The 11,331-nt window shown below is 47.5% G+C and overlaps 1 protein-coding gene and 1 long non-coding RNA gene across 2 annotated transcripts in view; one reads left to right on the top strand and one right to left on the bottom strand.

The window, feature by feature from the left end:
- Positions 1-280: 280 nt before the first annotated feature.
- LOC120409830 lies at positions 281-6,964 on the bottom strand. Its single transcript, XR_005601645.1, has 2 exons — positions 6,929-6,964; positions 281-3,761 (listed from the first exon to the last, which is right to left on the bottom strand). It is a non-coding gene; the product is annotated as an uncharacterized LOC120409830 (long non-coding RNA).
- Positions 6,965-8,688: 1,724 nt separating this feature from the next.
- AZIN1 (antizyme inhibitor 1) overlaps positions 8,689-11,331 on the top strand; it is a 28,050-nt gene continuing 25,407 nt past the window's right edge. Inside the window, exon 1 of the mRNA XM_039549070.1 lies at positions 8,689-8,980. The gene's annotated coding sequence lies outside the window, so the exon portion shown is untranslated. The remainder of the gene's footprint in view (positions 8,981-11,331) is intronic.

The following is an 11,331-nucleotide window of genomic DNA, read 5'->3' as shown; positions in this document are numbered from 1 at the left end:
CCACCTCTGTGGCCCCCCTGCTACCAAAAACCAGGACATGCAAAACCAACACGAAGTGAAAAGTTAGGAAATTACTTTTGTCTTTCCAAGTACTACACTCTCTCTGTTGATTTTTCAATTATCATGGTAAGCTCATAATAAATTTCTGGAGGGAAAAAAAGTAATAATTGTCTTGTTAACAATTAGAAGATGCCTTATGTTAAAAATGCCATAAGAACATTTAAATTTGAACATTTTCCTTAGGATTAAATATCCATTCAGTGACTGCAAATCACTAAGAGGCAGCATAATTATTTTTTTATTTGTGCAATCATGAGAAATATATACAAAATTCTTCCAATTTAAGATTTTACGACTTGAGCATTGACAAGGATTTATTAGATGAAACTCATTCATGGAATCACTTTTTTCTAGGCTTTAGTATCTAATTTTGAAACGTAGCAGTTTGCCACAGTTTAAGATATATTCAACTTGTTAAATGCAACAGTATAACCATTAGCTTTGAATAATAAATGGTCTGTTGTAAGAAATAATTTAGCATATCATCAAAGCAAATAGTAGAACTAATTGCATTCCATTTATCATTGACTGTGTCAAATTTGGTGTGGTATTTAAAAGGAAACTTTATCTGAGAATTAAATGGAAGTCATTGACATTGATTACACTTATGATTGTGTTTACATGTAGTAAAATCTGAGAAACACAGTCCCTAGTTATTATTACAATCATTCATTTAAACTCCACTGCTATTACAGAAAATGGTAAGTACGCCTTTGGTTTCTCACAATAAACCTAAGCCCAAAGCCCTGCTCCGTAACTAACAGCATGTTGGGATGTTCTGAGCAAAGGGCCATGTGGGAGATGGTAACCTTAAATACACACTGCTTTAGGCATTTTTTTTTCCATGATGGATGGCACAGGGGCAGCCATCTCTCTTCCCAGCTCCCATGGCACCTGAGCTGATGAACCATCTCAGGCATGGGATTACAGCAGCTTCCCAGATGCTGTGTTGTGTCTCTGCCCCACATTTCCCAGCAGCAGAGAAAAGAGGAAACAAATCCTAAATCATGCAAGAAAACTATACGTAACAAGAAAGTCGATCATGGGTTTGTTTTAATTTCAAGATGGAATAGCAATTATCCACCCCTTTGGAAAACTGTATCTAATAAAAAGAAACAAATCCCAATCTAAGAACACCAAGCAAACTTAATGGCCCAAGTCTAATTTAGGTGGTATTTTTCATGAGCAGAGGCAGGGTAAGTACTCAGGAAGCGGCCACTGCAGTGGGCTTACTGGTACTGTACTAGGTCCTTAAATAAGACCATCTCCCTGCTCCTTGCAGCGGTTGAACTTGCAGGGGCTGGGCAGTTTGCTGTCCCCTGGCCTGGGAGCTCTCTGCAGGGAGGTAAACTGCAGAGGCACAGACATGGCAGAACACCATGGCAGGGAGAGGGCCAGGACCCCTGAGGACTGCCTGGGGCTGAAGGCTCAGCTCAGCTCAGCTCAGCTCGGCTCAGCTCAGCAGCTCTTTGCCTTTTGGTCTTCCTGCTCTGCAGCCACCCAGTGGGGCCCTGGCTACAGCCCCTGCTGCCCGGGGGCTTCCTGGCTGGCATGACCCCATTGTCCTGCATAATGTCTTCCTTGGGGTCTTGCCCTGGGGTTTGGGAGATGTTAAAAATAGGTGAGATCTTCTGGCTTTGCACTTACACCTTCTGGTTTCTGTGTGCACAAAAGGCTGTTCATTCTTGCTCATGAAACAGAGCAGGACAAAGGGGATCAGGTACTAAACACAAGATACTGCTCCAGGCTTGCCTGCTGCTCACTTCAAGTTCAGTTTTCACTTGCATTTCTATCTGGTCAGATTTGGAAGGTTCTGAGTGTTTTGACCAGCTGCAAGGAAACGGAATGTAACAAAAATAACCCAGCCCTGTTTGCCTTGCTTGGTAACTTTTCCTGTTGCTTCTGCGAATCTGGCTGGAAATAGCAAAGCCAGGCGATAGCACTGACACGCTACCTGAGCAGATGGTATCCATAGCTTACTGTTTCACCTCCAACAATGTATCTGATCCAGGACATAGCTCCATATTCTTGAGCCAACGATGTCTCAAGCCTTGAACAGGATCAGGGATCTTAATGGCAACAAAGTTAAAAAGGGGTTTCCTTCCCCTTTTTTGAGGACCACAGAAAGACTGAGGCTGGGAAAACAAATTACAAGCTACCAATCTTAGCGTTAAGGCCCAGGCCCTAGAGAGAAAGAGTAGAAGGTACACGAAACAATTTCTCGAGGTGAAGATCAAATTTGGTTGAGTACAATTAGGGACTCAAAAGCATATTGACGAACATGCCTTTTTGAAGGCCCTGAGTACCAGCAGCATCAGTATTGCAGTGGTCTGACAACCAAATGCACACATCCACAGTCTGTTCCTTCCTGTATGTAGGTGGCACAGATGTGACAGTTCCTTCTGTATCTCTTAACTGTGTTAAAGAGGTAATTATTCCATGCTGGTCGCTATTGCCAACCTATCGTCTGTGGGATCTCTGTTTTTTTATGTGGAAGAAAAAAAATTCTTTTAAAAAAGCGCCTTCAGTTTCTAAGGGAAAAATGTGTGCATTACAAAATTCAAATGCAGAGGGAAGTGAATAGTGCTACATGCTGCTCATCTTCCTCCTGCTAACATTAGCAACCCTAATCATGCAAGCAAAGTAAACAAGATTTATGGGATTTATATTAAATGGGTCAATTTTGCTTTTCAAATGTTTTGTTACTTGCTTTAAAGTAGTGAGAGAGTTTGCTAGTGTTTTGTCTAAGAGTCCTACTACTTTCATGCTAGTGGGAAAGGCTTTTTCCTTGACTTGTGGTTCTCTCAATCCCAAAATGTGTGAGACAACATCGTCAGTGAGAGAAAAAATGCAGGCACACATCTGGAGGCATCTCCAATGGCACTGGAGAGCAATCTCAAGAGACCACTTCCCTTCTTGCTGCTCTTGGATAACACGGGGGAGATCATCACCACCTCTCAGAGCTGGGAGGGTGATGAAAGACATTGACAAGTAGAAAGTGCTTCTCCAGGGGTTAGCTGGAAATCTTTCTTTTGAAGACTGTGAGTCTTCTCTCTTGTCAAAATGCCCTAGCAGCCTGGGGAAGCTCAGCAAAACTGGAGGCTGTCAGGGGATGCTGTTACTAGAAATCATGAGAGGAACATGTGCATGTTCAGAAAGCTGAAACGTGACTGTCAAGAACAACTAGCAAGCCAAGCAGCCTGAAAAAAATCTTAATCATTGCATAAAGCTAGGATCACATTTGAGGAAGACTACTTACGCAAGAACCACAGGGCTGAGAATAAACATCTGGGAACAAAAACTTCTTGCAAATGCAACCAATGATAACAGAGATAGTATTAATTCCAAAAAAGTTAACAAAAAAGAATCTCCCAATTCAGTAACCATCAGTCACAGCACTTGATATGCATACTTTTAACCTCCTTGCATGGTACACAGACCACTTCAGACAGACCACAGATTCATTCATCCTGCTTTACTATTTGGACTGTTGTGTTTTAAAGTTGATTTGTTGCTGCTGACCAGTTCACTCTTCTGGGAAACAGCGCCTCCTGTTTATCCACACAGGGGAACTCCATGCCTCTTCTCCAATCCCGAGATACTTGTAATGAAAAATTATAAATTCCACAGAGGCATAACCTTTGGTCTCCAGCTGGCCCTTCAGGTATTAGTGATGATCCATTGCACCTGGATAACAGGAGCTAGAATGGGTGTGATTAACACACAGTTCAATATCTATCACACAATGAGCCCAAGTAATTTCTAACCTGATCTTGACTTGGGCACACTTCCTAACAGTAAAAAATCCATATCATGTTGCAGATACTTCAAACTTTTTTGTTTTCTTTACCAGTTAAAGTGGAGTAGGCATGAAGGTGGCTAGACCCTCAAGCTTAATATTCTCTTAAATAGTCCTTATTTCGTAGCTTGGATTGTGCTGATTTTGGCTGGGGTAGAGTTAGTTTTCTTCACAGCAGCAGGTATGGGTCTATGATTTGGATTTCTGATGAACACAGGGCTGCTAATATAGTGATGTTCTTGTTATTGCTGAGCAGTGCTTACACAGAGCCAAGGGGTTTTCTGCTTTTCATGCTGCCATGCTGGCAGGGAGGCTGGAGTGCATGGGAGATTGAGAGAAGACACAGCCAGGACAGGTGACCCAAACTGACCAAAGGGGTAGTCCAGACCACATGACATCATGCTCAGTAAAAAAAGTGGAGGGAAGAAACAGGGAGGGGGGCACATTTGGAGTGACAGCATTTGTCTTCCCAAGTAACTGTTGCATGTGACAGGGCCTTGCTGTCCCAGAGATGGCTGAACTCCTGCCTGCTCCTGGGAAGCAGTGATTCATTCACTTCTTGGTTTGCTTTGCTTGTGTGAGTGGCTTTTGCTTTACCTAGTAAACTGTCTTTATTTCAACCCACGAGTTCTCCAGCTTTTACCCTTCCAATTCTCTCCCAATACTACTGGTGAGGGAGCAATACTTGGTTGCTGGCTGGTTCTTTTCTCTTAGTTTCTGCCCATCCAGTCCAGATTTTTTGGAGCTGAAATCATTCTAGCACTGAACTGCAATCAGCTTATGGTAAATCTCTGAATACTCCTAAACCAAGACTGACTTTTCTCTTGCTCTTTCCCTCTTTTTCTTTGACTTTGTAAAACAACCCCAATTTAATTTTACTTACTTGTGATGCCTTTATGTAGTGCTTTGAGTTGATGTTTCCATTAACTTTGCGTAAACTACTTGGCATGAGTATGGCATCTATTCTCTAACCATTCTCCAAAGACATTACACTCTTCTGAAACCAAAGTAATGCACACTAGAAAGCTGGAACCTTATTTTTGCCCCAGTTGTTTTGATCCAAAAAACTAGTCAGTAAATATAGGTGAAAGGTGACTGTCCCTGTGAGTTAAGGCAGAGATGTCTTTCCTCCTGTTACCTCTGAGATTTTAATAATTATCAATCATCCTCCAGCTGGTTATCAGCATTTCTGTCAACTGGACTGGAATGGTGATAGCTCCCAAGTACACAGCAATGAAAAAGGTCTGAAGATGAGAGTATCAATTGATACTACTACTACTACAAGGTCCTATTTATACAGGTTATTTTACTAAAAGAAGGGACTATTGAAGTTCTAGTATTTCTATGTCGCTGCGGGCACGAGGCATCCAGAGCTGTCACAGGCTTCCTTTTCTCGTGCCTCTTCCCTTTGCACAGGCGTTCCTGCCCTGAGCAGCTCAGACAAAAATGCACTTTGGACTGATTCTTTCCTGCTACCCCAACAGCTGAGTGCTCCAGCTGGATGGCTACAGATTTTTAGCTATACCCAGTGTTAACTATACCAAATACCACTACATGTAAAAGGAGATGGAACAGGGACCGTATATACACTCAAGTCCAAGCATTCAAAAATTGAAGCAACCTTTTCCCTACATTGGAAGGTGGATTGTTATTTGTATTTGTCTTCTGTTGCACTGAGTTTTCAGTAGCTAGGAACATTTTATTCTCAATGGCAGATTAAATTCCTGTGTAATCACATAATTCCTGCACCTGAGGCTTTAAGAAAAAACACTGACTGCTGCAGGAGTTGGCAGCAGAGGGGGAAGAGGAAGAGGAGATGGAGGAGGAAATAATCTCATTCTCTCACTGCAGGAGTGGAATCCGACCCCGCTGCTGATGCCTGGTGATAGAAGGTGCATCTGAGAGGGAGAGGAAATGGGAGAACCAGAGGAGAAAGAGCCCTTAGGAAGACGTAAAGAGAAGGAAATACTTGGGATTAGCAGGGAAGGACATCTGTCCAAAGCAATTTGGAGCTCCTGGTCACTGGGTTGCCTCACTAGTGAGTATTTTTTGCACTCCAAAAGATGAGGTGGGGAAGGATGTCTTTCCTGCTTTGGTTTATCTGCGTCACAGGGATAACACCTGATTTTGTCTACATCCAACTGTGAACCATACTGAAAAGAAAACATGGAGGCAAAAAAAACCCCATAATGTGGTAGAAGTGCCTCACAGTTGGAAGTAAGGGGAACTCAGAGCTGGAGATGCATTTTGTGCTTTGCTGACTTTCTATCTTTGGAGCAGAAAATGTAAATTGTTACTCTACTAATCTATGAAATGGGGATATTGAGCCATAAAGTATTAGGAATCCTAGTATTAAAACTGAGTGCAGAGAAATGAGGCAGAAGGAAATTTTATGTAAGCTTTTTTTACATTTTGCCTCTCCAGACAAAACAGGACTGCTTTTTTTGTATAGCACAGTAGTAAAGACATATACATTGAGCTGTGGCATCAGTTTTCTAGTGTTGCTTTAATATCACCTGTGGTAGCAGAAACATTGTATAAAGCATTTATCTATCATTTTTTTCTCATTTTGTATAAAGTGACTACACAGTTCAGTCTTGCACTCTCTCTAACAATATGCCACTCTATTTTTTTTTCCAGTAAATTTGAGAGGATGAAGTTTATGTTTCTGTTTTTAAGTGTTGCTTCCTTCATGAGCAGGAAATCCTCTCTCCCTCCATGCATTTTTAAAATAGTTGACAGATCCCCCAATTAATTGCATATCAAACTGAAGTTCTTTTTCCTGTCCTACGTGACTATGCACTCCTCTTAAATAGTCCATCTGTTTTCTTACTCCCAGTAAGAATATTAAGAACATCCCCTACCTACAAAAACAAAAACTCTCCTGGGAAGATGAATGTGGCAGTAACATGTGCCAGTGAAATCACTCATGTATTACTGAGATATCTTTGGGTATTACCAACAGGAGGTCTCTAAGAACATATATAAAATACACAGTAACATCTCCAAACTAGTCAAGTCCTTTTCCTAGTTTATATCCCTTCCAAAGGTGTGTTTTAAAAAACCTACCTTCCCAATGAATACATCTTTCTGGACTGCTCTTCCATGTATATCACTATAACCTTTGTCCTCCCCTCTATCCCTTCCTCCTTTCTTTGCCTGTTAATGATTGACAATTATTGTGCCATAACCAAGCTCTGCCCAAATTTCTCTTCCTATCTCTCTATAGCTTTTTCTGGTTTGGTTTTTCTTGTTTGTTTGGGTTTGGTTTTGGTTTTGTTTTTTTTTTTTTTTTTTGGTTGTTGTTTGTTTGCTTGTTTGGTTTTGGGTTTTGTTTTTTTAAAATATAATCTGATCCCTCCTGCTGCACTTGCGTTCTGGAATGGGAACTCAAAATACAGGTAAGTCACTGATGAAGGGTGTAATACAGAACACACCTGAAAAAACAGCAGTGTAAACTTTAATATTTGGTCCTCAATACAGGGTTTGTTTGCAAATGTATATAAGAGGTTTTCTGACTTCTTAATCAATGTACCAGCTTTCACCCATAACCTGCTAGTGCTGTTATCAGGAAAAATGAGACATGATAATGAGACTGCATATATTTGTCAGTTGACTTCCTCCTCATTTAAAATTATTTGCAAAAGAGAAGGTGGTAACAGATGAAAAGAGTAAGAAAATTCCATGTCTGTGTGCTGTGAAACCTCAGTCCCATTCTTTTTCTGAAGAGATGACAGGTGTGTATCTATTCACTCCTTTTCTAAATTCTCTCTGCTATAAAACTAAACAAACCCAAATTTGCTTTGTAAAAAAAAAAATGCAAACTGTACTAACATACCTTTTTTAAAGAAAATAAATGTGCCCTGAGAGGAAGAAGTATTTTCCAGAAAAAGTGTATCTTTTGGTGGGTTTCAGTGAACTCCATAACTACATATTTTAGTGTCTGGAAAGAATTGTGACTACTGGAATGAATTTTTTTTAAAAGCAGCCCTGTGTGGCTTAGTAAAGTTGACATGGCAGAGTCAGGCTGGCAGATCAGGGTTCATCCACAGCTCTACCATGGAACAGTTTTGTGACCTTTAACTGAGGCACCTCATCTCCGAGTGGCTCTTTTTCACTTGCAGCTGAGCAACACTCCCTCATAAGGCTGTTAAGAAAGAACTAAAATCTTTGGGGTATGCTGAAGATGTCCCAGAGCTCCAGTGAAACTCTGTGGGAATTATATGGGCCAGCTAAAGCCTTCCATTCATGTATTTACTTACAGGATTCTTGAAGGCCTGAAATTGCTGGGAGACTGAGGCTGCCAGCTATGCAGTGTGATCAGTCTCCTCTGGTGAGCATTATGAGCAGCGCATCAATGCCCAGGGAATCAGGGCAAGCTGTCAATCTGTCGTTAACTCGGTGAAGGAGGCCTCCAGCTGACCATTAAACCCTGGGCTCTTTTTCCACCTGCTCAAAGCCGTAGTGACACAGAACAGGTCTCGGGTTAGTGGAAAACATGACAGAAGCACAGATCCCAGATGCCGTGTGAAGACACGTATGGTAACCACCTGCCCGGGTGGGATGCTGACGGTGTCCCTGCCCTGCCTTGTGTCAGGAACTAACCAAAGACATGACTGCTAGTGCAGCGCCCTCGGTGCCAGCCAGGGCGGGCGGCCCGCCGGGGACACCCCAGTCCCTCCGAGGACACGCGCCCCGCTCCCCTCGCCCAGCGCGCCCCGACCGCCGCGGCGGCGGGGAAAGGCGGCGGGGAAAGGCGGCGGGTCCCGCCCCCGTGCGGTGACGCTATCCCCGGTCCCGCCCCGCCCGCCAGCTCTATAAAAGCGCTGCCGGCGGCGCTCCCTTCTTCTCGCCGCGTCTCTCCGCTCGCTCGCTCCTCACTGGCCACGCTGCCGCCTCCGCCCGCCGCTGCCGCAGCCCCCGGCCCTGTCTCTCTCCGCCTGTGCCCTCTGGTCCCAGCGCTGTGCTGCGCTTTCCCCGCCGGCCGCCCCCGCAGCCTATGGCCCTGGAAGGCGCCGCTGCCGCCGCCTGTATTTCTGCTGTAGGTTCCCACATCCCTCTTTAAAAATTCCGCCTAAAAAGAGAAGACGATTTACCAAATCTTTCGGGCCGTTATCTCACGTGAGTACCGGAGCGGGGGTCCTGGGGCTCCCACCACCCGTGGGGGAGGTGGCGAGAGGGAGGGAGGGAGGGAAACAGCGGCGACGCCCACCCCCAGCTCCGAAACGGGCCGGAGCATCCGTGGACACCGGCGGCGGGCGGGAGAGATAGGGGCTTCCCCCTGCCCGGGGCCTGGGGCTCGGGGCAGTGCAGGGAGGGACGGGGAGCGATATTCGTGGTGCCCGGAAAGGGCGGAGGAGTACCCGGCGGCCAGTACCGTGGCGGTGACTGCCGGGGAGGTTTGGGGATGGAGCCGGTTCCTCCCGCTGCCCCTTCTCCACCCGGCGGCGTGGGGCGAGACCGGCTGCCACCGGCGGCGGCAGATGGAGAGCAGCGGGATGAGTCAGAGCCGGAGGGCCGCCCCCCGCCCCCCCCTCCCCCCCGTTCCCCGGCGCGCCGGGCGGTGTGGGGCCGCAGTGCGGGGGCCGAGCGGGCGGGCAGCGGGACCCCCGCACCCCGGAGGGTGTGTGTCTGCGGCGGCGGGCGGAGGGTCAACGGCCACCGCGCTAACATGGCGGACAGCGCTGCGTGCGAGCTGTGACGGGGCGGGAGCAGAGGCCGGGCACCGGGGTGAACGCTGCGGCGGTGCCGCCGTCCCTTCTCCCGCAGTACCCGGGACGCGGAAGGGTGGCGGGGCCGCCAGCTCCGCGGGCAGCCGGGGCTCGGCGGCCGCCCTAACATGGCGGATTCCTGCGGAGGGGGGCTGTACGGTGTCTTCCCCCTCACAGCTGGGGCAGTGCCCGCGGCTGGAGACCCGCGCCTGCCGGGCGCTGCTGCCTCTCGCAGGGCGCCCCTGCCTGGGAGCGGGGGGCGAGGGGCGTCCTCGCCTGGATCCTGCAGGGAGAGGGGATTCCCAATGCCCTGTGGCAGCTGCCTGGGCTGAGGAGCACAGGCCGCCGTGCGGGTGCTGGACGGTCCCTTTCCGCATGTGACCCACACGCTGGAAGCTCCCCCGAGCCTGGGGGGGCAGCTGTGTGTGACAGGCTTCGGTGCTGGGCAGCCTGACGGGGGCAGAGGCTGGAGAAGTGCTGGTGGCATGGCCGCGGCGTCTCCTCGCCTGCTTCTCAGGGGCCATGTTGTGCTTCTGTGAGCGTGATTATCCATCCGGGCTCCCGCTGCCATGCTCCACTTTTCCCCTCACCTGAGCTGCGGCTGCACGAGATCTCCTCACCTGTGCCTCTCGGCACGGTGAACAAGGGCCACGCCGGGGAGCAGGGTGGCAGCGCTGGCTGTCAGCAACGCGCGAATTGTAAGGGCATTGCACAAGTGACGCTTTCCGGGACAAGCTGCCGTCACGCAGAACGGCCGTGAGGTCACCCGGCATGTGGAAAGGGAGCCCTTCCCTCCCGTTAGTAGTCCCCCTCCCTTTGCCCGGGGTGTTTCCTGGTCATCTCATGGGCGCGCCCTTTCTCCGTCCCCTTGGTCAGACCCTTAGTGTAGCACTAGCAGGTTGGGTGCTGCTGGTCCTTTTGGAGGTCTCTTGGTTGAGCTTCAACCTGCTTGGCTTGGCTACCTCTGCCAATGTACTGTGGTCTATTTGGCCACTGGTGTACTAGTGGCTTTTTGGAAAGTATGCAGAAGAGAGTCTGGTTCCTGCTCAGCTGCCGGCTGAATTCATGTGTGTAAAGTGCGTGCATCTGAATGTTGGAGTATCCGGAGTGTGTGTGTGTTGGCTGCAGTGCTGCTCCGTTTGGTAGGAGGTCCGCAGAGGTGTGTGTAACTACTTACAGCGGTGAAAGATCAGCAGAGGTGTCTGTTCCTGGTTGTAGGGGAGCTGAAGGCATGGTGAGTGAGTGGGCCGGGCTGATGCATGTGTAGGTGAGATGGTGCAAGTGCAGGATCGTGGTGTGGCTGAAGAGGATGCTATTATGGCTGGGTACTAGACAGCATTTTTCCAGTCATCAGTCTGAGCTCATTCTGAGCCCATGAAAATGCATGTATGTCCTGGGGGGTACCTGGTGGTGGTGAAGGGGGAAGAAAGTGAGCTTAAATCTTACTTTGAGCCTTTCCGAAGTGCATATTCTGCAGTACAAAATCCTGCACAGCTGCCTAGTGTCTGTAGGCAGGGGAAGCACTGCATTTCAGACCTTTGCAGCAGTCTTATGTGACTAACCAGGATACAATTGTGTAGTCCCAATCGGTTATAGCCACCCTGAATGAAAACACTGTGTGACGTCCAATAAAGCAATGTAGACCTGCCAGCCATCTAGTCAGATGCGTGATTGGGTCTCTTGTGTGCGAGTGGGTTGGGGGGTAGTCCTGCCCCACTTCTTCTGCCCTCCCTGGCTGCTGGATTTTTATCTCTGAAGATA

This window comes from Corvus cornix, chromosome 2 (assembly GCF_000738735.6).
Source record: "Corvus cornix cornix isolate S_Up_H32 chromosome 2, ASM73873v5, whole genome shotgun sequence".
Taxonomy (NCBI): domain Eukaryota; kingdom Metazoa; phylum Chordata; class Aves; order Passeriformes; family Corvidae; genus Corvus; species Corvus cornix.
The sequence above is the reverse complement of the archived record's forward strand: the minus strand, read 5'-3'. Positions and strand labels throughout refer to the sequence as shown.